Source organism: Chiloscyllium plagiosum, unplaced genomic scaffold (genome assembly GCF_037043375.1).
Source record: "Chiloscyllium plagiosum isolate Xiang-an unplaced genomic scaffold, Cpla_swu_hap1 HiC_scaffold_6, whole genome shotgun sequence".
Lineage (NCBI taxonomy): Eukaryota > Metazoa > Chordata > Chondrichthyes > Orectolobiformes > Hemiscylliidae > Chiloscyllium > Chiloscyllium plagiosum.
In genome coordinates, this window is record NW_028270144.1 from 68,955,148 (window position 1) to 68,978,012 (window position 22,865).

The 22,865-nt window shown below is 40.1% G+C and overlaps 1 protein-coding gene across 13 annotated transcripts in view; it reads left to right on the forward strand.

Moving 5' to 3' along the window:
- The window catches only part of tenm4 (teneurin transmembrane protein 4), a 2,250,110-nt gene that overhangs the window by 1,772,969 nt on the left and 454,276 nt on the right, over positions 1 to 22,865 (forward strand). Inside the window, exon 1 of one of the 13 annotated variants that reach the window (XM_087988075.1) lies at positions 11,065 to 11,164. The exons of the other annotated variants lie outside the window; for them this stretch is intronic. The gene's annotated coding sequence lies outside the window, so the exon portion shown is untranslated. Of the gene's footprint in view, positions 1 to 11,064; positions 11,165 to 22,865 lie in introns of those variants that run through there. 13 annotated transcript variants of the gene reach the window in all.

A 22,865-nucleotide genomic window follows, 5' to 3' on the forward strand; every position in this document is an offset into this window, starting at 1 on the left:
TGTGTGATTGCAATATCAGCCTCAGTGGTGAATTTCAAGACTAAGGCAGAATTTCCCTCCTCAGGCTTTCATATAAATGTTTTGAAGTTAGCATCTGAAGGATTTATTAGAAACCATCTGTCTGCCAATAATAAGCACTGCATCATTGTGACAGTCATGTGTTAGCTTTTTTTTGTCTGGGAATAGCAAAACACCAACAAGTACCAAGAGGCAGCACTTCAACCAGTAAATAAATGGGTGATTTATTTCATAGCCTCCAGCTTTGTTATGAAAAAGCATTTTCATTTGAATTCCAACAGTCACAACAGATTTCTGCATGGACAGGTTTTATTAAAACATGAGAAAGATTGTCATACATTAGTTTGACCCGCTACAAGTACTTGAATGAGTATTGTTCAGATAAAGCAAAATTTTGAATTATGTTAAACATCTAATTATATGAATCAAAAAGAAATATTAGGGTACTTCAGAAAGATTACTTTGGAAACTTGTATTAATGCCTTTTACACTAAAATGTGTTTTCTCTAAGGTATTTTTACATTACGATTCAAGTTGTGTATTTAGAAAGCTGCTTACTTATGTCACACTTTATACTGTATTTAAACATGCAACAATAGTTGAATTGACAAATGTTAGCTCATGTAAAATGAGTTGGCAAACTATAAGTAGACAGTGGGTAATTCAACATCTGTAACTTGTGCACAAAAGGAGATAATGGCTGATGAGAAGCACATTAAATCCTAGATTTCTTGGCATGTAGATGTCTCAAACTGGAAGATTATCAACATAAATAATGCAAGAAACAGCATAATTTTATATGTATCCTCAGAATATAGATGGCTGACTTTTGTTGTTGGAAAGGCTCAATTTGCAAATCAGAAATTTCTTGAATAAATAAACCATGCACTGTAATTGGTAACAAAGTGTAAGTTTACATCTGCACTCCTTTTGAAGGGTTGAAATATCTTGTTCATTTAACTGCCTTTAGGTAGGGAAGATCCAGTTGCTTGATGTTGGTTTTTAACCATTGTCATAGATTCATATTCCAAACCACTCCTGCTGTATTAGTCCCATGAATAAACTATTCCACTCTTTTGGCATAATCTCGTAGTTACTCATTCTGCTGACTGAAATGAAAACATTTTATTGAATATTCAGCCAATCTGAAGTGATATATTAATGAGATAGAAATTCAATCCAAACTAACAGAGACAAAGCCCCATGGCAGAATGCACTTTTCATTCCGTCACTCTCCCAGTCTCCCTTTAATTATCTGGTTGGAGGAAGGCGAGCATAAGTGACAGCTTAGAAGCTTTGGAGGAACTGGGCTATTTTAATGTAGACAACAAAATAAAATTGATTTGCACAGTTGCAAAGGATAGTGCTCAGGGAACTAGAAAGGAACTGAGTCTGAATTAAAGTGGCTTTAATTATTTCTGTGTTTCCATTTAGAAGTTTTGATATTCAAGGGCTGGCTGACATTTTAATGCGGTATTTTCAACAATTTTGCATGAGGCATGAGTCAAAATACAATGATCTCTGTTTTTCACCTGACTTATTTTTTGCTTTTAAGAAAATCTCAGTTTAATATCCCTGTTCAATTTCTGTAAGTTTTATTTGCTGAAAATCTGAATCAGACTTTGCTAACCCAGGGTTAACACATTAATAAAACACATTTTTCTTTCATGTTTACAAAAGATTCTTTTTAAATACAAATTAAAGACTTCTGTGGATAATAAAATGTTTTTATTTCTAGGTTTATAGTTGTCAATCATTTGAACTGTTGTCATTGTCAAATCTCTTAGATCTTAAACCTCAGTCAATATAGACAGTCCCTCTCACAAGAGATCACTTGATTCTTGCAAACCCAGACATTAATCAGTCTTTTTTTTCTTTTGCTAGTACTTTGAGCTGTACAAAAATGTTTTAAACAAACTCCTGAAATTGGACACCTGCATCTCTGAGCTATTGACAAAATCTGACCAAATTGGAGAAATATTAGCTGTCCTTTGTTACTGAAAACCCCACACAAAAATATGATGCGCTTTCTTTTGGAGATAGCTGTACAAGAAGAAATAGATATTGAATTTCACATTGAAATAATGAAATATCACATAGTATTTTGTAAGTTTGGATATATATCTAGTCTCGTACTTTGCTGACAACCTCATTTTATTAATTGTCCTGCGTAAGCAGAAATGAACAAAGAGGAAACGGAAAGAAAAACTGGAAAAAGTCATCCCTGAGCCATTTATATTTAGCATCTTATAGACACTTTAGAAAGGCATTGAAAGAGATCTTGGAAATGGCATTGAAGATTACATTTCCACTTGAACTGTCTGGTCCATACAGCTACTGTATCTTTCAATAAGACAAGAGTACTCATTCCATAGGGAATAATGGAGCCCAGTAGGTCAAACATTCCCATACTTAATGCCTTAATTTGATTTAGCTTTGCAGCTAGGAGGCCACTGAAAAGCTGTAGCAAGTACACTTGTGTGGGTGTGTGGTGAAGGTAGGACCTGCTATGGCTGTAATGTTCCTGCAGTTCAATAATCTGACTTTTGAATTGTTGTAATCACCAGCTGGACCAGGTAACAGTAAGTTAATTGTACTTATTGGACTGTACCCAGGAAATAAATCAATGCCTTTAGAAGGAGAATTAGTGAATAAAAGTGAAAAAAAGTTGTTAGTGGTTATTACACAGGTTTTGCATCAATACAATATGTAGGTTTTAGAAATACACCTAAAATAATAACATGTTAATTTTTAACACTTTTATTTAATACTCCTTTTTCAATAGTTTTAGCTATTTTACATGAAATTACTCAACACGGTTGCAAAAGAAAGCAGTTTGAAACCTGTGATAGGAAGTCAAAAACTGTGAAAATTCAGTTGCTCAAATCACGATACAACAAAGACCAGGAACCACACAAAACTCTTTTTGGTCCAACACTAAAAGTATGACCAATCTTGATGCAAAGGCTCTTCCCTAGTATTATAATGATGTATCAGAACCCCAGGTACAATGGTCATTTTTAACTTTTAATTCCAAAATGCATTTTTTTAAAAAGACTGCTATAGACAGAAACTGATTGCAGACCTAAATTTAGTGCTGTCAGGTAAAGTTCTGTGCAAGATCCATGGAATGTCATGCACAGTGTCAGGGGAAGTTCAAACTGAGACACAGGTATAACAGGATACGGGAACAAAGATGCTAACTACTTTACTCTCTCAGCAGAAAGTTGTCACTTGGTGTTTTGCCCTTTCAGAAATATACAAAATAAGGGGTTAAAACTGATTGCAACACTGGCCCGAAGCACCCACAGTATTGTTCAGGAGGGAGTTCTGGGAATTTGATCCTGCAACATTGAAGGAAAAGTCAGGATGGTGAGTGGCTTGCAGAGGTAATACAGGTGATGGTATTCACAGGTATTTTATGGCTTTGTCCTTCTAGACAATTGTGCCTGTGGATTTGAAAACTGCTGTCTAAGGTTTATTTCTGCAGTGTATCTTGTACGTACTACACACTGCTGCTACTGAGCATTGGTGATCCAGGGAGTAGAATGATAGTGGATGTGGTGCCAATCAATTGGGCTGCTTTATCCTGGATGGTGCTAGATTTCTTTAGTGTTGGTGGCGCTGCAATCATTCAGGCAAGTGGGAAATATTCCTTCACACTCCTAACTTGTGCTTTGTAGATGATTAATAGGTTTTGGGGAGCCAGGAGAAGAGTTTTTGCTACAGGATTCACAGCCTCTAACCTGTTCTTATAGCCTGAGCATTCATATGGTTCATCAGAAGTTGGAGATTCAGTGATAGTAATACCATTGAATGTCAAGGGACAAAGGTTTGATACTCTCTTGTAGGAAATGGTAATTGCCCAGCAATTGGGTGGCACAAAACCTGGATATTGTCCAAGTCTTTGAATATAGATTGCTCCAGTATTTGAGGGGTTATGAATTCACTGAACATTGCGCAATCATCAGCTATCATCCCCACTTCTGACCTTATGATGGAACAAAGGTCATTAATGAGCCAGTTGAAGATGGTTAGACCTGGGACACTACTCTGAGGAACTCTTGCAGAGATGCCCTGGAGGTATGATGACTGACCTCCAACAACCACAACCATCTTCCTTTGTGCCATGTATAACTGTAGCCAGCGGAGACTATTCCCCATGATTCTCATTGACTCTAGTTTTTCTTGGGCTCCTTGATGCTACCTTCATTAAAATGCAACCATAATATCAAGAGCTGTCACTCTCACTTCACCTCACTTGTGGAATTCAGCTCTTTTCTCCATGATTGAACCAAGGCTGAAATGACATCAGGAGAGTCGGAGTCCTGGGGAATCCAAACTGGGCATCCATGAACAGTTATTGCTGAACAGATGTTGCTTGATAATATTGTCAATGACACCTTCCAATCAGACCAAATACAGCCAGAAACCTAACCACCTGTGACTTGATATATGGTAAGGTGGTCTGATTGTTGTGTAATGTAAAAAGGTCATACAAGCAGTTAGATATTACTGTTAACTATAATTTCAATTGAGGCATTTAAGAGAGCATTGAATGAACACTTGGATAAAAAAATGTGCAAGATGTGAAAAATGCAGGCGATAATTATTCTTGTTTGACATGCTAGTGTTGGCATAATGGGCTGAATGTCTTCCATTTTTGTTTCTGATTTCCAGCATTTGCAGTTCTTTTGGTTTTTATGGGTGGAATGGCCTTCATCCGTACTGTTACTCTGACAAGAGTATGATCATTTAACAGTCAATCTGAGGCTGCTCATCCCTTACTTTATTAATTTGTGATTTAAAATTTTCAAGATGAACAGAGCTATTCAAAATGAATGTGCCATTCTTATCTTCCCTAATTTCTGCAAAGGTTTCAAAATAAGAAAATATTCGAAATGGACAAGGGGTTGCTTAGCATCCAAGGGCACATTCACAGTGCAGCAATCATTTCAGTCAGTCAGTCATAACTGTGTTCACAGTATCTGCTTGGAACTGAAATAGTCATTATCAAGAGAGGCCTGTACAACTGCTTGAGCACCAGCAGAGCTCTCCCATCAATTAAAAATGTAAACATTTCAAACTTTTACGGATCATAACTCCCGTCTCAAAATATTAAAATTATAATTCAGAAAATGCCAATTTTGTAAACTGCATTTGGCAGGGAACTGGATTCATACTCAGTGTGGCATTGAACAGATGGGATATGAGACACCCCTGCCTGAAACTTCATTTAGTTTATCCCAAGAGTCTGGCTGCTTCCTGCATCTTATTGGCACCCTGAGTTCGACTTCACTGTGAAGCCCAGCTCACTTCACAGCAACACAAAGTTGAAAGTGTGAATAGTTCTCTGTGAATTGTCACTTGGTTTTGATTTTCTGCCATTGTTTTTTAAAAAAAGAAAGAAAGACTTGTACTTATATGCTGCCTTTTAAGACCTCAGAGTTGCCTGAAATGCTTTTCAGCAAATTGATTACTTGAAAGAAATGAAGTCAGTTCATAATTTAAGAAATATAGCATTCAGTTTATGCCCGGTTCTTACGACCAATGGTGATAATAGCTAGGTCATTTCCCTTATTGGTGTTAGTTGAGAAATAAACATTGACAAGGAGGGAATCCTTTGTTCTTCTTCAAATAACTGACATAGGAATATTAGTATGTGCCTGCAAAGGTGAACAGGGCCTTAGTTTCACACTTTATCTGAAACTCCACAATCTGACAGTACAACTCTCCAGGACTCCCACTGGGGTCTATGCCTGATTATTTTTACTCAGATATCTACAGTGTCACCTTTTGATTCACAGTCAATGATGGTACCAATGAGCCACATTGCATACGTCTTCATGCAAAGTAATACAAGCTCTCAAAAGCTGTTAGTAGTGAGGTGTTGAGAGGGCATGAATGTTTGAATATTCAGTGACAGGTGGTCATGCTGACACTCAACTCAATGTCGTAGAAGCTGGATTGAACCATTCTGTTGGTCATCCCTGAAGAGGAAAGAAATTAAAGGTGTAACCCACAACTTCCTGAGCTCAGCAACAGCAAAGAGAAGGAGAATGTATGGTTGAGGTCAGATGAGAACATTTGGTGAGGGAGGTGTGAAGGTCTGTGTCTGTACACCCTAACAGCATTGCTGACTGGATCCGGAGGGAGTGCTGATTTAATTTAGTGATGCAGTTGATTGCTTGTTGGTTAAATATTGGCCAATTTATCAGAAAACAGGTTATTTGGTCATTACTCTGACATGTTTGCATTGAATATCAGTATGTTGTTGACTGCCCATTTCCATTATTCCATTTTAGATTCATGTGAGGAACCACTTTAGGAGTACTTGTTCAAATGGGAGGTCAATTTGAACTGGTTGACCTCACTGCCCGATTCTTTTGCAATGTCTATTTATTCTTTATTTGCCTGTAGGAAGTGGGTGCCACTGTCGAAACTAGCATTTGTTGCCCATTGCAAATTGACCTTAAACTGACTTGCTTGCTCAACCATCTCAGAAGGCAATTAATAGCCAACTATATTTCCATGTGTCTGCAGTCTTATATCGGCCAGACCAATCAGGATTAATTGCCAACATAGTATTACTGTGACAGATTGGAGATAAGTCACAGAAAAGGTCTGCGCCTTAATCCTCCCCAAATGGGATTAGTCAACAGCAACAATAATTGCAACTGAATGCTTGCATTCTGGTTTTGTGTAGGAAGATGGAGGAGGAATGGGGGTGGAAGGATGGCTCAGTGGTTAGAACTGCTGCCTCACAGCACCAAGGACACAGACTTGATTCCAGCCTCTGTCTGTCTGTCTGCTTGTCTGTTTGTCTGTGTGTAGTTTGCACATTTTCCCCATGTCTGTGTGGATTTCCATCAGGTGCTCCAGTTTCCTGCCATAGAGCAAAAGATGTGCAGGATAGGTGGATTGGACATGCTAAATTGACCCATAGTGTCCAAGGATGTGGAGGCTAGATAGATTAACCATGGGAAATACACAGTTATAAGGGTAGGGATAGGGTGGGCCTGGGTGAGATGCTCTTCAGAAGGGCAGTGTGGACTCAATAGGTCAAATGGCTTGCTTCCACACTGTAGGGATTCTATGATTCTAAGATTTTGTGTTCAAATTCCACTCCATAGACAAAGCACAAAATCTAGGCTGATATTCCAGGGCTGTACTGAGAGTGCTAATGTGAGAGAAGCTTTCTTTTGACTGAAAAATTAATCAAAGATCCTATCTGCCCCTTCAGATAGATATTAAAGATCATACACAATATACCAAGAAGCGCAGGTGAGTTATCTAAGATATTTTAACCAGTATTTGTTCCTCAACATTACTAAAATAGATTTTCTCATTGTTTCACATTGCTGTTTGCTGTTTCTTATGTTGGCTTCTGAATTTCTTACATTAAAACAGTGACTATATTTCAAATGTAGTTCATCAGGTAGTTGCCACTTCAGGGCATCCTGATGTCATGACAGCTATTGGAAGAATTGACTCTTCCTTTATTCTATCTGACAAATTCTAATTACAATAGTTAATGTTGTGCATTATTATTACTGGTTTTTTATTAACTTCAGATCCGTCACTCAGTTACAATGTGAATTTGTTCCATCCTCTATGCAGTGCCTTACTAACCATAAAATTAACCCACTTAATGATGATACTGAACTGCTCTCATCTCACTAAGTATTAATCCTTCTGCCTTTGGAAAGATTGGAAAAAGCACAAGAGGGCATGAGTTAGGATTACAGTATCCAGTTCGTATATAGGAGATTTGATTGATAGCATTACTGCAGGGAGGTATAACATAGCTCCAGATATTAAATCTTGCAAATAATTACACAGATCATGAAGAACTCTGAATTGTGTGACCAAGAGAGACTGGTCGCAGTAGCCCATGAGAATGTGTAAGACAAGCATGAAATGTTGTTTCAAGCCCCTTCTCCAGCACTTTGAATGGATTCATTAATTTCTCTTCTGAAGCTAGTTAAAAATCATAATTAGTTATTTATCAAAGGGAAATATCACTTTGTGTCCTTCGTTGAGACAGTCCCTTGTCTCTCTGTGAACTGCCAGGCCGTCAGGGAAAGGAAGGATCAATGTTTTATCATTTGAACAGAGATTGCTGGGTGTTATTCCTGTGGGTGTGCAACTCATTTAGATGCATGAGTGTAAAGTCCCTTCTCAAATTTTCCACTCACCTGCACTGAGTGACCCTCAGGTTAAATCACCACCAGTCACTTCTGCCTTATAAGAGAATGGTCCTCTGTGAGGATGGGAACTTTACATTTATATTGACAAAAGTATGAGGGTGACATGGTGGCTCAGTAGTTAACATTGCTCCATCACAGCACTAGGGACCCAGGTTTGTTCCCGCTCAGGCAACTGCCTGAGTGGGTTTTCTCCCACAGTCCAATAATGTGCAGGTTTGGTGTATTGGCCATGCTAAATTGCCCCATAGTGTCCAGGGATGTACAGGCTGGATGGATTAGCCATGGGAATTGCAGGGTTATAGGGGTAGGGTGGGCAGTCTGGGAGAGATGGCCTTCTAAGGGTTGGCATGAACTCGATGGGCCAATTGGCCAGCTTCCACACTGCAGGGATCCTATCACTCAATTTGATATTATATATCGGTGGTTGGGTTTCCATTGGCAGGTTTTGCATCCTGTAATATTCTTTTGAAAGACCTTCAACAATGTATGTTAAATGTATAAATGTATCAGTACATTACAAGCCATTCAAACTGTCTGACTCTAACTTGGAGTTGGGGATGTTTTAGGAGGGTATCATTTACCAGGGAATTGTATATTGGAAGTTTCAAGTTCCTGGGTAATTCCCCCTAGTCAGATGTCACAAGTCAGGAAGTTTGCAGGGTCCTGATGTACAGCTTTCTTCTACACAACTAACAAAGCTCTTCCTGTCAGAAGGTCTGGGCCATTGTGTCCCTATTATCGGAAATAAATCTTTGCTGTGCAAAGGCAGGTTCCATGATAATGGACTCCAATTATGACATATATCCCTTGTTTTACCCACTATTACAGTCGTTCTGCCACATGTTCAGATCAAATGAGAACTGAAAATGCGTGTGACTTATGCATGAGTATAGTACACCAACCTGATTTATTTTCCAGTACTACAAATAAACAGTGATAAATCCTGTTGCAGAAGGTATGTCCTGTTGCAGAAACATTTGTTGTAGAAATAGAAAAGCTATCCATCTGTTTGTGATGTACCTTGGTTTAGTATCAACACCTACCTTCTGTTCCAATGGATCAGTCACATAGATTGATACTGAACAAACAAAATCTATTTTTCGACATTTTCTGTGCCTCTGTGCCCAGTTGGCATAGTGGGAAAGAACAAAATGTAAGAAAGGGATGCAGTGAATGTTGAAACACGATGAACAATAGCCATTACAATTGTTCAAATATGTATTGGATAATTAAAATGTCTAATCATCTTGTGACATGACACCTATTGGGAAATTGTTGCAGCTGTGCCTGCTGATTCAAGTCTAAATATCACCCCCTCACTTATGTTGCTGTTAGGGACAGTCGACATGCTGAAACAATGATTTTGTTTGAACTGTTCATCGCTTCTTCAATGCTGAATGTTTTTTCACCATTCAACAGGCAGAATAGGAACAGGCGTAGGTTACTCAGGTCTTCAAATCTACTTCATTTGGATTCATTTAGATCATGGCGATCATCTGCCTCAATGCCATTTCCTTAATTATATCCAATGTCAACAGTCTCCAGAAGTCTATTGATTTCTAGCTTGAGTATGCTCAAGGATTGAACTTTCACAGTTCTTCAGGATAGATAACTCCTAAGATTGACCATCCTCTGAGTAAAGAAATTCCCTTCATCGAGATCTTAAAGAGCTGACTCCTTCTATGATTCTGTCCCTGGGTTTGACTCACTAACCAGGGGAAATTACCTACCGATATGCAAAATTCTTATAGGGCATGACAGGGTGTTGGTTTTGATGAAATTGATTTTCATTCTTCAAAGCATTGAAAATACAGGCTCACTCTCCTCAATCCTCTTCATGACATAGGGATTAGTCTCTTTGTTGAACTCCCTATGTGGTCAGCATATCCCTTTTAGATAAAAGAATCATAACTGTTCACTGTATTACATCACGAAGGCATATGTAATTACAGCAATGCATCCTTACTTCTGTACTCAAATCCACTTTGCAATGAAAGCTGATGTAACCATTTGCCTTCTTTGTTGATTGCTGCAGTGACATGACAGCTGTCAGTGATTCATGAATAAGGGCACCCAAGTCCCTTTGGTCACCATCACTTACCAATCTTTCACCATTTAAGAAATATTCAGTCTTTGTGTTTTTTCTCTACCAGAGCAGATAACTTCACACTTGTTCACATTATATTCCATCTGCCATGTTCTTGCCCATTAGTCTGTCCACATCTGTTTGAAACTTGTTTGCACCTTCCTCACAACTTGCATTCCACCTTACTTTCACATTATACAATCTGAAAATACTTCAATCCAAGCCATTTATATAGATTGTAAATGGTTACAGCCTGAGCATTATCCTTGCAATAACCCACAAGGAACTGCCTCCAATCCTACGTATAATGTGTCTATTCATACTTTCTGCTTTCTATTTGTCATCCAATTCTTATTTCAAGCTATTTTGTTGCCCCTAATCCAGTGCATTCATTCTGTTTACTAATTTCATGTGGGACCTTATCAAAAGCCTTCTGAAAATTTAATACAACACATACACATGTTCTACCTTGTTTGAATCTACAAATAACATCCTTAAAAAAAACAGATTTGTTAAATCTGATTTCACTTTCAGAAATCCACGTTGACTTTTCTCAATTATACCACTAGTTTCTAAGTGTCTCATTGTTATTTTCTTCATGATCGATTCTGACATTTTCTGTCTGAATCAAATGAAACTGATATTTCTTCATTCTCCCTCCTTCTCTTCTTAAAGATTGGGGACACATTTGCTGCTATCCTGTCTTCAGGAACCTTTTCAAGTGCTACAGAAATTTGAAAGATAACCACCGATACATCTATTATCTTTATAGCCACCTCCTTCAATACTTCGGCATTTAGATCATCTGGTCGAAGGGATTTACCAGCTTTCAATCCAACTAACATTTCAGGTACTACATTTTTACCAATACTGACATACTTCAGTTCCACAGTCACTTAGTATTTTTGGGAGACTTTCCATATTCTGTGAAAATAAACACACTTGTTCACTTTCTCCACCATTCTCCTATCTCACTATAATGGACTCATATTTGTTTTAGCTAATTCTTTCCCATTCTTATACCTAGGAAAGCTTATGCACTCTGCATTGTTTTTTGTCACATACTTGCAATCATCTCTTTTTCTCTATCAGCCTCTTTGTGATCCTTTGCTGGTTTCTAAATTGCTTCAAATCCTCACGCTTACCTAAATGCCACAATGCCAGGCTTAGGCTGATTAGTGGCAAGTAGCATTCATGCCACAAAATGCCAGGCAATGATCATCTCTAACAAGGGAGAATCTAACCATTGCTCCTTGACATTTTGTGGCGTTACCATCACTGAATATTCCCACTATCAATATTCTGGGGGTTACCATTGACCAGGAAATGAACTGGACTCATCATAAAAATACAATGGCTCCAAAAGCAGATTAGAGGCCAGGAATCTTGCATGGCTAACTCTACCCTTGACACTCCAAAGTCTGTTCAATTTCTACAAAGCACAAGTCAGGATTGAGATGGAATACTCCCCAATTGTCTGGATGAGTGCAGCTCCAACAACGCTCAAGAAGCTTGACACCATCCTGAGCAAGTCACATGCACAAATATTCACTCCCTCCACGACCGACACTCAGTAGCAGCAGTGTGTACCATCTACAAGATGCACTGCAGAAATTCACCAAAGCTGCTTTTCGAACCCATGACCACCACCATCTCCAAGGACAAAGGCAGCACACATACGAAAAAACCACCAATGCGGTTTGCAGTCTGAGCCACTCACTATCCTGACTTAGAAATATACCACCATTCCTTCACTGTAGTTGGGTCAAAATCCTGGAACTTCCTCCCTCAGGGAATTGTGGGTCTACGTAAAGCACATGGACTGCAGCAGTTCACAAAGGCAGCTTAAGGGCAATTAGGGACGGGCAATAAATGCTGGCCCAGCCAGTGATGCCTGCATCCTGCCAGTGGTAGTGTCTCAGTCTCTTGAGTAAAGAGGTCCATCTGTTCCAGAGACATGGTATAACATTTCCGAATAGGTTGATTTAAAAAATATAAATAAAACCTACACCTTCTTCGGCAAACTCTCCATTCACCAAGCTTATATCTGCTTTCAATCAGTACTCAGTTTGCAAGCAGCACACAATCCTTCAGACATGGCATGACACACCTCCAGAGGAGGTGGGCCTCCTGGATTGGAGGTAGGGGCAATAGTACTGTGCCACAAGAGCCAGTCTTATTGTATTTTACTGTTCCGCGATATTATTACACTCCTCTGGAGCAGGTAGGACTGAACCTGGCCCTCCTGGCCCAGATGTAGGTGCACTACCACTGCAGCACAAGAGCCCACCCAATCCTATTATACTCTGAAGCTGATGCTGCAGCAACCAGATTGGACGGATTAGCTAATTACCTGATTAACTACTCTTCCCTGCTTCAGGCTGGAAGAAACTTATTTTATTAACTTACTTGATTTACACAATAAATAGTAATTGAATGCCACTACACAGCAGAGTTTTAGAATGATATTAACACATAAAAATCTCTACTCACCATATTTGTACCAGCTCAATCTGCTTGTCACAGCATTCTGGATAATGAGGAACACCTCTTTGAAAGAAGATGAAGAACAGGTACGAGATGAATCGGTGTTGTTCATACACATGGAAGAAGATTGGTGCACTGCTCTTGTGACCAAAAATTATTTCCATTGATGGATACATTATACCAATGGTTTCATTTAATTTTGGATCCCCCAGAAATATATGCCACCCACAAAGCCAAGTAGCCAAGTTCCATCCCAGATTTTGGGCTACTAAGACCAGTAGCTACCCATTTGGTCTTGGGTATAGATACTTTTCAGATTTGCTTCTTCAGATTAACTTTTCCATAACTTGATTCTGGCTGAGAATAAAAATCTAAATGGGGCAGGATGCTGATGATGTTGTAATATCACTGCACTATGAATTCCGAGGCCTGGATTAATGATCTGGGAACACAGGTTCAAATCTCACTTTCAGCAGAAGGTGAAATTTAAGTTCAGTTAATAAATTTGGAATGTAGATCTAATCTCAGTAATGCTGACCATTCAACTATCATTGATTGTCAGAATATAAAACCCAGCTGATTCAGTGATGTGCTTTAGTGAAGGAAATCTGCTGTCCTTGCCAGATCTGGCCTATACATACTTCAGGTTTATGAACTTTTCATGTATTCTTTCCAAAACAAGCTGATTTTCTTTTTATTCATACATGGGATGAGGACATCACTGGCTAGGCCAGCATTTATTGCCCATCTGTAATTGCTGTGGGTCTGGAATCACATGTAGGCCAGGCCAAGTAAGGATGACAAGCAGGAGGCTGGAAGAACACAGCAAGCCAGGCAGCATCAGGAGGGGAGAAGTCGACGTTTCGGGTGTAACCCATCTTCAGGACTGGAGTGGGTGTAGAGGGAGCTGCATATAAGAGGAATGAAAGGGAAGGGAGTCGGGGGATGGGAAGGGAGGTTATTTGAAATTGGAGAACTCAATGTTGAGTCCTCCGGGCTGTAGGCTGCCCAGGTGGAAGTTGAAGTTTTGTTCCTCCAATTTGCACTGTGGTTTATTTTGGCAACGGAGGAGGCCAAGGATGGTTATGTCAGAAAGGGAGTGGGAAGGGGAATTAAAATGGGCAGTGACTGGGATGACTGTTCGGCCCCTGCAGACCCAGCTGAGATGCTTGGCGAATCGTTTCCTGAGTTTACATTTAGTCTCCACAGAGAAGACCATATCGGGAGCACTGGATACAGTAAGCTAGGTTGGAGGAGAGTTGAGAGTATGGTACTGGAAAAGCACAGCAGGTCAGGCAGCATCCGAGGAGCAGGAGAAATGACATTTCAGGCATAAGCCCTTCTCCAACATCTGCAGTCCTCACTTTCTTTTTGGTTGGAAGAATGGCAGGTAAACATCTGTCTTCCCTGGAAGGACTGCAGGGCCCTGGATGGAGGTGAGAGGTGATGAGCTGGCAGGTTTTGCATCTTTTCAGTTTGCAGGGGAAGGTACCTGGGGTTTGGGAAGGTTGGTGAGGAAAGTGGCGCAAACCAAGGACTGTTAGAAGGAATGGTCCTTGCAGAAGGCAGAGAGGGGCAGGAAGGGGAAGATATGCTTGTAGTAAGGTCTAGTTGGAGTTGCCGGAAGTGTTTAGGATGATATGTTGGATGCGGAAACTGGTGAGGAGAAGGGGGACTCTGTCTTTATTGTATTGGGGGCGGTTAGAGCTGTGGAACGGGGAATGGAGATGCTGTGGCAGAGTGCTGTCTGGATGACAGAGGGAGGAAAAGCACATTGTTCGAAATAGGTGGACATCTGGGATGCTTAGGAGTGGAATGTCTCTTCATCCAAGCAGAATTGGCAAAGGCAGAAGAATTGGGAGAATGGGTTGGAGTTCTTGCAGGATAATGCATGGGAGGAGGTATGATCCAGGTAGTTATGAGAGTCTGTGGGTTTGTAGTAAACATCCGTCTGGAAACTGTCACTGGAGATGGAAATGGAGATGTCAAGAAAGGGGCGGAAGGTGTCTGTGATGGACCAAGTGAATTTGAGGACAGGGTGGAAGTTGTGGGAGAAGTCAATGAGCTGCTCTAGTTCAGCCTGGGTGCAGGATGCAACACCAATGCAGTCATCGATGTAACGGCAGAAGAGTTGGGGCACACCGCCTGTGTAGGTACTGAAGAGGGACTGTTTGATGTGGCCGACAAAGAGGCAGGTGTAGCTGGGGCTCAACCGAGTGCATTGGATTCCAATATCTGCAGGGAATTTTTGTCTCAGACCAGGTAAGGATGGCAGTTTCTTTCCCTAAAGGACATTAGTGAACATGCTGCATTTATCCAACAATCAATAATGGATTTGTAATCATCATTAGACTCTTAATTCTATATTTTTCATTGAATTTAAATTCCGCCATTTGCCGTGGCAGGCTTCAAACACAGGTCTCCAGAAATTACCTGGGTCTCTGGATTAACAGTCCAGCAATAATACCACTAGGCCATTGCCTTCCCCTTAGTTGAATTGCCAACTTTCAGCTGTTTGCAAACAATTGTTTATCTTTCGACAGCCTTGCCCAACTATAAAATGCTGAGACAAAATCAAAGTGCAAGGGTTAATATTTATTGCCTGTTATCTCTGTGTTAGTTGTAGCTCAGTTGGCAATGCTCTCACCTTTGAGTGATGAAGGTATGGATTCATTCCAAGGTTTAAGGATAAAACTCGAAGCCAACTGTCTAGCACAGTACTGAGGGAGGGCTACACCATCGGAACTATCTTCTTTCAACTGAGACCTCAATTTGAGGCCACATTTGCCTGTTCAGATGGGCATAAAAAATCCCACAGTAGTGATTCAAAAAAATGTTGTGAACCTATCCATGGTGTTCTGGCCATTGTTTATCCTCCTATCATAATCACAAAAATCAATAATCTGGTCATTTTTATAGAGCTGTTTGTGGAAGTTTTCTGTTCATAAATTAGCTGCTGCCTTTCTTCTATTACAATATTAACTCTTCAAAATTATTTTATTGGCCTTTGAGATGTCCAGTGATTATGACAAGTGTGACAGAAATGGACTCCTTGTCATCTCTTTGAAACACCGTGCCCTTACTTGAAGATGGTAATGTGTGTGTTACTTTATTTAGGTCTCGATCTTTCAGTCTCTGAACATACTCTGAAAGATGTGTATTGGAACTTAAGAGAAGTAATTGTTTAAATTTCCTCTGGGCTATTACCTGGAATCTGGAAGTGCCCCACTCTAAAGTATGAAGTGACTATGATCATGACATAGCAATTATTGGAGCTGCTTACAACAAAATTTACTCTCTGACGTTACCTCCATACTTTGAGGAACTTGTTTGGAATGTAGGTTACCTGACAGGAAGCCACCTAATCAGTTCAATTGTCTGGTTATACTTTGAGTTGACTGATCCAGAATTTGAGTTGACCGCCCCAGTTAGACGATCAGCAGTCCGTTTATCAGCAGTCTGTACTGCTTGTTTCATGTAGGTTAAGCCTGCCAGTATTGCTCTGATGGACCAATCACCCTTCTGTCTACACCAGCAGTGATAGATTTCTGTAGTAAAGTGTTCAAAGTCCCAGTGTTACCACTCACAGCTTTCATGAGAAAGATTCAGTACATTGTGACACGCAAGCTAACAGTTCTGAAGTGGCCACTTGCTTGTGATACTTTCTTAATGTTGCACATAGTTTTAGATGAGTATGTCACTGCTCGATTTGACAGGCGTTGTGATTGGTTGTCAGTAATAGTTGGAGACATTAAGAGCCTGTAGTGATATCAGCAGTTCATGGCTGCCTTCTCTGTTTCAGCCAGTGGTAGCAACATGAAAGAACATGGGAAATGCCTCAAATGGACAAAACCTTCTGACCAGGGTCCGACCTCAGCCACATTCAAACTACTGCATCCATATTCCATCCTTTACTGATTCTAGCTCTCTTCTGCTCAGTCTAAGCTTCTTAACGTCCAGTCTCCCAACTGAAATACTGTTATGACATAGTCTCCTCCATTTCTATGTTTTTTTCCAGCCCTGAAGACATCCTTTTGTATATTCTCTGTTGTTGTTGTACCCTCAAGGATATTTGGGTGCAATGTGTGAAAGAGACATGGCTACAGTCTCAAATTAATTCTTTAGTTACGTTAGGCTAACTATTGTTATGATCCCAGTGGATGTTACACATGACAAGTCAAATCCCAGAATGAAATGTACTTTTATGTAAATCATTTCTGTGAAGTGGACATCGCTGGCTGGACCAGCAGTTATTGCCCATTCCAAGTTACGCTTATGAAGGTGGAGATGAGTTACTGCCTTGAACTGCTGCAGTCCATGTGATGCCAGTAGACCTACAATGCCGTTAGGGAGGAAGCTCCAGGATCCTGTGACACTGAAGAAATTATGATATATTTCTAAGTCAGGATGGTGAATGGTTTGGAGGAGAGCTTGCATGTGGTGGTTTTCCCATGTTTGTGGATTTGGAAAATAGTGTTTAAAAAATATGGGTAAATTTCTGCAGTGATCTTGTAGTAGTACGTATTACTGCTCCTAAATATTGATGGTGGAGGCAGTGATTGTTTTGGGTTTAATGTCAATAAAGCTGGCTCCTTTTGTCCAGGACAGTGTCAAGCATCTTGAGTGCTGTTGGAGCTACGCTTACCAAGGCAGATGAGGTGTATTCCATCACACTCCTGACTCTGCTTTGTAGATAGTGAACAAGAATTGGGATGTCAGGAGATGAGTTACTTTCTGCAGGATGCCTCGCCTCAGAACTGCTTTTGCATCTGTTGTGTCTATATGGTAACTCCAGTTCAAGTTTTGATGAATGGAAACCCTAAGAAAGTTGATAGTAGAGCACTCAGCTGCTGGTGAATGTCAGGGGGCAATGGTTAGATTCTGACTTGTTGGACGTGGCTGTTGCCGAGCATTTTTATGTCACAGATATTAATTGTTACTTGCCAGCTCAAATCTCAATATTGTCCAGTCTTGCTGCATTTGGACACAGACTGTTTTAGTATCTGAGGAGACTCAAATGTTACTGAGCATTGTGCAATCCTTAGCAATCAAAGATCATGTTCTGTTTTTATCTAATCTGGTGGTTTTCACGGAAACAAAAGCACTAAAGGTTGCAAATTTGAGTTTAACAATAAAACAGGAATTTGATATGCAAAATAAATTACCATACTATTTACAATAACACACATTTAGCAATTTCAAAGATAAAGCAGAACAAGATCCCATCAATTCCCAAGAGTGTCAGTTATAGTTAAACCTAATCTAGAGAAATGTTGTTCCCTATCAAATCTGTAAATTTAATTTAATAACTTCTTCTCTGTCCCTATCTTGTGAGCTATGAGGTCTTTTTTTCCCCCGGAATGTCACACAATAGAGAAATTTTCTCAGCTTTGAATACACAATGCAGCTTCCTAGTCACACAATTCTGAACTGGAAAAATTACAGTCTTTCGCTGAGGTGACATACTTCCTTATGATGGAGTTACCATCACTGAATTCTCCCACTATCAACAACTGGAGGGTTACCATTGGCCATAAACTCAAATTGTCTAGACATGTAAATACAGTGGCTACAAGAACAGGTCAAAGGCTAGAAATATGGCAACAAGTAACACACCTCCTGACTCCCCAATGCCTGTCTACAAGGCACAAGTCAGAAGTCTGATGTAATATTCCCAATTGCCTGGATGGTTGCAGCTCCAACAACATAGGAAGCTTGACACAATCCAAGACAAAGCAGCCCGCTTGATTGGTACGACATCCACAAACATTCACTCCCTCCATCACCACTGCTCCACTGGTGGCAGTAGTGTGAACTATACACAAGATACACTGCAGAAATCCATCAAAGATCCTTAGATAGTTCCTTCCAAACCGAAGACCACTTCCATTCAGGACAACAGCAGCAGATATATGGGGACATCACAACTTGCAAGTTCCCCTCTAAGCCACTCACCATCCTGACCTGGAAATATTGTCAGTGAGGAAGTGGTCCATTGGTATTATCACTGGACCATTATTCCAGAGTTGCAGGTAATGCTCTGGGGAGCTGGTTCAGAATCCCACCACAATAGATGGTGGATTTGGTTTCAAGAAAGAAAATCTGCAATAAATGTCCAGTGATGACTACAAATTGCCGATTGTCAGAAAACCCCATCTGGTTTGCTCATGTCCTTAAGCGAAGGAAACTGCTAGCCTTACCTGGTCTGGTCCACATCTGACACCAGACCCACAACAATGTGGTTGACTCCAAATGGCTCAAAGGTAGAAGACAGAGGGTGGTGGTGGAGGGTTGTCTTTCAGACTGGAGACCTGTGACCAATGTACCACAAGGATCAGTCTGGGTCCACTACTTTTCGTCATTTATATAAATGATTTTGATGCGAGCATAAGAGGTCTAGTTAGTTAGTTTGCAGATGACACCAGAATTGGAGGTGTAATGGACAACAAAGAATGTGACCTCAGATTACAACAGGATCTTGATCAGATTGGCCAATGGGCTGAGAAGTGGCAGATGGAGTTTAATTTAAATAAATGTGAGGTGCTACATTTTGGGAAAGCAAATCTAAGCAGGACTTATACACTTAATGGTAAGGTCCTAGGGAGTGTTGCTGAACAAAGAGACTTTGGAGTGTAGGTTCGTAGATCCTTGAAAGTGGAGTCACAGGTAGATAGGATAGTGAAGAAGGCATTCGGTATTATGCTTTCCTTTATTGGTCAGAGTATTGAGTACAGGAATTGGGAGGTCATGTTGAAGCTGTACAGGACATTGGTTAGGCCATTTTTGGAATATTGCAATTCTGGTCTCCTTCCTATCGGAAGGACGTTGTGAAACGTGAAGGCGATCAGAAAAGATTTACAAGGATGTTACCAGGGTTGGAGGATTTGAGCTATTGGGAGAAGTTGAATAGGTTGAGGCTGTTTTCCCTGGAACGTCGGAGGCTGAAGGATGACTTTATAGAGGTTTATAAAATCATGAGGGGCATGGATAGGATAAATAGACAAAGTCCTTTCCCTGGGTTAGGGAGTCCAGAACTAGAGGGCATAGGTTAAGGGTAATAGGGGAAAGATATAAAAGACACTAAGGGGCAACATTTTTACACAGAGGGTGGTATGTGTATGGAATGAACTGCCGGAGGAAGTGGTGAAGGCAAAGGCAATTGCAACACTTAAAAAGCATTTGGATGGGTATATGAACAGGAAGAGTTTGAAGAGATATGGGCCAGGTGCTGGCAGGTGGGACTAGATTGGGTTGGGATATTTGGTCGGCATGGATGGGCTTAACCGAAGTGTCTGTTTCCATGCTGTGCATCTCTATGACCCTATGAGTCTGTGACTCTTAACTGCCCTTTGGACAATTAGCAATGGGTAATAAATGGTGGCCTATCCAGCAACACCCTCATCCTGTGAGTGAATTAAAAATTGATTAAATTTATCACCTTGCCTTCACTGACACTGGGTCAAAATCCTGGAATTTCTTCTCTAATAATATTGTGGGTCTAGTTACTGCACATGGACTACAGCAGTTCAAAAAGGTAGCTCACCACCATCTTCTCAAGGACAGCTAGGGATGGGCAGTTGCTTGGTCCAGCCAGTGATGCTCTCATCCCACAAGTGAATACCGAAAAACTACCCTGCACAATCTCCATAAATGCTTGTTTTAGTTATTTCCCTTTTTATTGCTGAAGTTTTTTAAATTCTGTCTGACTTCATGTGTCGTGCCCATATTCCTGAAACACTAATTGCTTCTTTTTTAGTGATCCATTTCAGTTGCTAAAATTTTTACAATATCCTGACCTAACTTAATCGTTGCAGCATTGCATACCTTTCCTTACAATTTAATAATACCCTTAACGTTCTTAATTAACCATGAATGGCAGACCTTCATGGACAGTTTTTCAGTCTCAATGAAATATGTTTGATTGGAGTTATAGAATATTTCTAATTCTACCATCTCAGCTGCAGTCCTTTTTTTTCTGTACATATTAGCCAACCCTGATTTCCAACATTCATAGTTACCTATATTTAAGTAGAAGACAATAATTTTATTGCAATATTTCTTGAGCACAAATTAAATGTAAAGTTCATGATGTTATGATCACTCTTACCCAAAGGATCCCCTTTATGATTGGGGCATAAATTAATTCTGACTCATGGCATATCACTAGGTTTAAATAGCCCATACTCTGGTTGGTTCCTGAATGCGTTGTTCTTAAATGTCGTGCCAAATCCACTCTGTGAATTCATCCTCCAGGCTATCTTTGTCAACTTGATTAATCCAGTCAATGTGAAGATTAGAATAACTCATGAATATTATATATCTTTGTTACAAACCCCAATTATCACTTGATTTATATCATGTCCTATGGATACCTCATATCCTACTGTTTTTGCTCCTGTGCAGGAGGGAATGTTACGAAATGGGATAAATGCTCTTGCATATTTCACAGAGGTTGTGGAAAATTAACATTGATGTTAGTGCCTTCTCCTAACCCTAACATTTTCTTGCTGAGAATTAAGCCATAAAAATGGTATTTATTTATCCAGTCAGTAATTCAGGTGATTTGAAACCAATAGACTGTATTCATTTGCTCATGATTAATGTTTAGCCATGTAGTTTGTACCTCTTTTCAGAACATAAGAACATGTGAATATTAGCCCCTCAATTCTATCCCACTATTCAACAATACTGTGGGTGATCTGTCACCAACCTCAACTCCTCTTTCATGCCAGCTCTTCATCACCCTCAATTCCTCTATATTTTAAAATAGAGGAATTTCCTCCTCTTTGATTACTTTCAGGGATCTAACCTCCACAAATCACTGGTGTAAAGAATTCCAGATATTCACTACCTTCTGGGAGGAGAAATGCCTTTGCACCTCAGTTTTCCATAAGCATCCTCTTAATCTGTAAATATGTCCACTCATAGAAGCATTATCTCAACCTCAAACCTGTCAGGAGACTCCTCAAATTCCTGTGTTTCAATCAGACTGTCCATCATCCTTCGGAACTCCAATGAAAACATGTTAGGCCGCTAATACTAAGTCAATCCCTTCTTCACAGGAATCAGCCCAATGAATATCTTTTGAACTGCTTTCAACACCAAATATCATTTCTGAAACACAGAGACCAAAACTGTATACTGTACTCCAGATGTGACCCCACCAACATGTTCTACATTTGCATAAGAACAGAGATGGATAAGCCCCTGGCAGCTGAAAATGTTATCGTTTCTCCTCACATTTCAATTGTGAAATTTCTCTGAAATCAATATTTGATAAACAATTCTTGGACATAGTCTCTGATGTACATAGTTCCTCCCAATCTGCACTAAACCAATTCCCTTACATTGAGGCAATAAAGTTATGACAGAAAATGTTGGAAATGCTTAATAGATGTGATAGCAACTGTGAAGAGAAAACCAGAGTTATTGTTTCAAGTCAATGACTCTCCTCCATAACTGCTGCCAGACCTGCTGAACATTTCCACCATTTTCTGCTTTTAGTTTAGATTTCCAGCATCCTTCAGGTTTTTTTCTTTGCTTTTGTGTGAGAGAAAGATTGTGAATGCAATTTAGTGCTGAGCAGCAGCCCTTTAAGAGCTGAAATTCCACAACATTGTATCACTCCCAACTAACCAAAATCCGAACTGCTGCCCTGTGTGTGTTCTCATTGTACAGGGAACCTGTTCAAGTGAAGGGGTGGTTTTCCCTGCTGCTGGGAAGGGTGTAACTGTGTCACAAATAGGCCTCAGAAATTTTCCATCTTTGGCAGCTTGGAATTTCTGCAACTGAATGTCTGCTTGTATCCATATGTCCCATTGATGAAGCAAATTCTGGCCAAGTCAGAGTGTGCAGGAACCAGTACGCATAATCCCAATTCACTTGCAGAATGATTGAAGAAGGCCATATGGGGGTATGTGCACAAAACATAGGCTGTGGATTTCCTCAGAACTGTCCCTGCTGTGCTGCAAAGACTTGTCTGGAAGTGAAGCAGAGAGACAATTACGTCAGGTCTCCATTATTGACAGGGGGCACTTCGGTCCCCTGAAAGGGACAGAACCTTG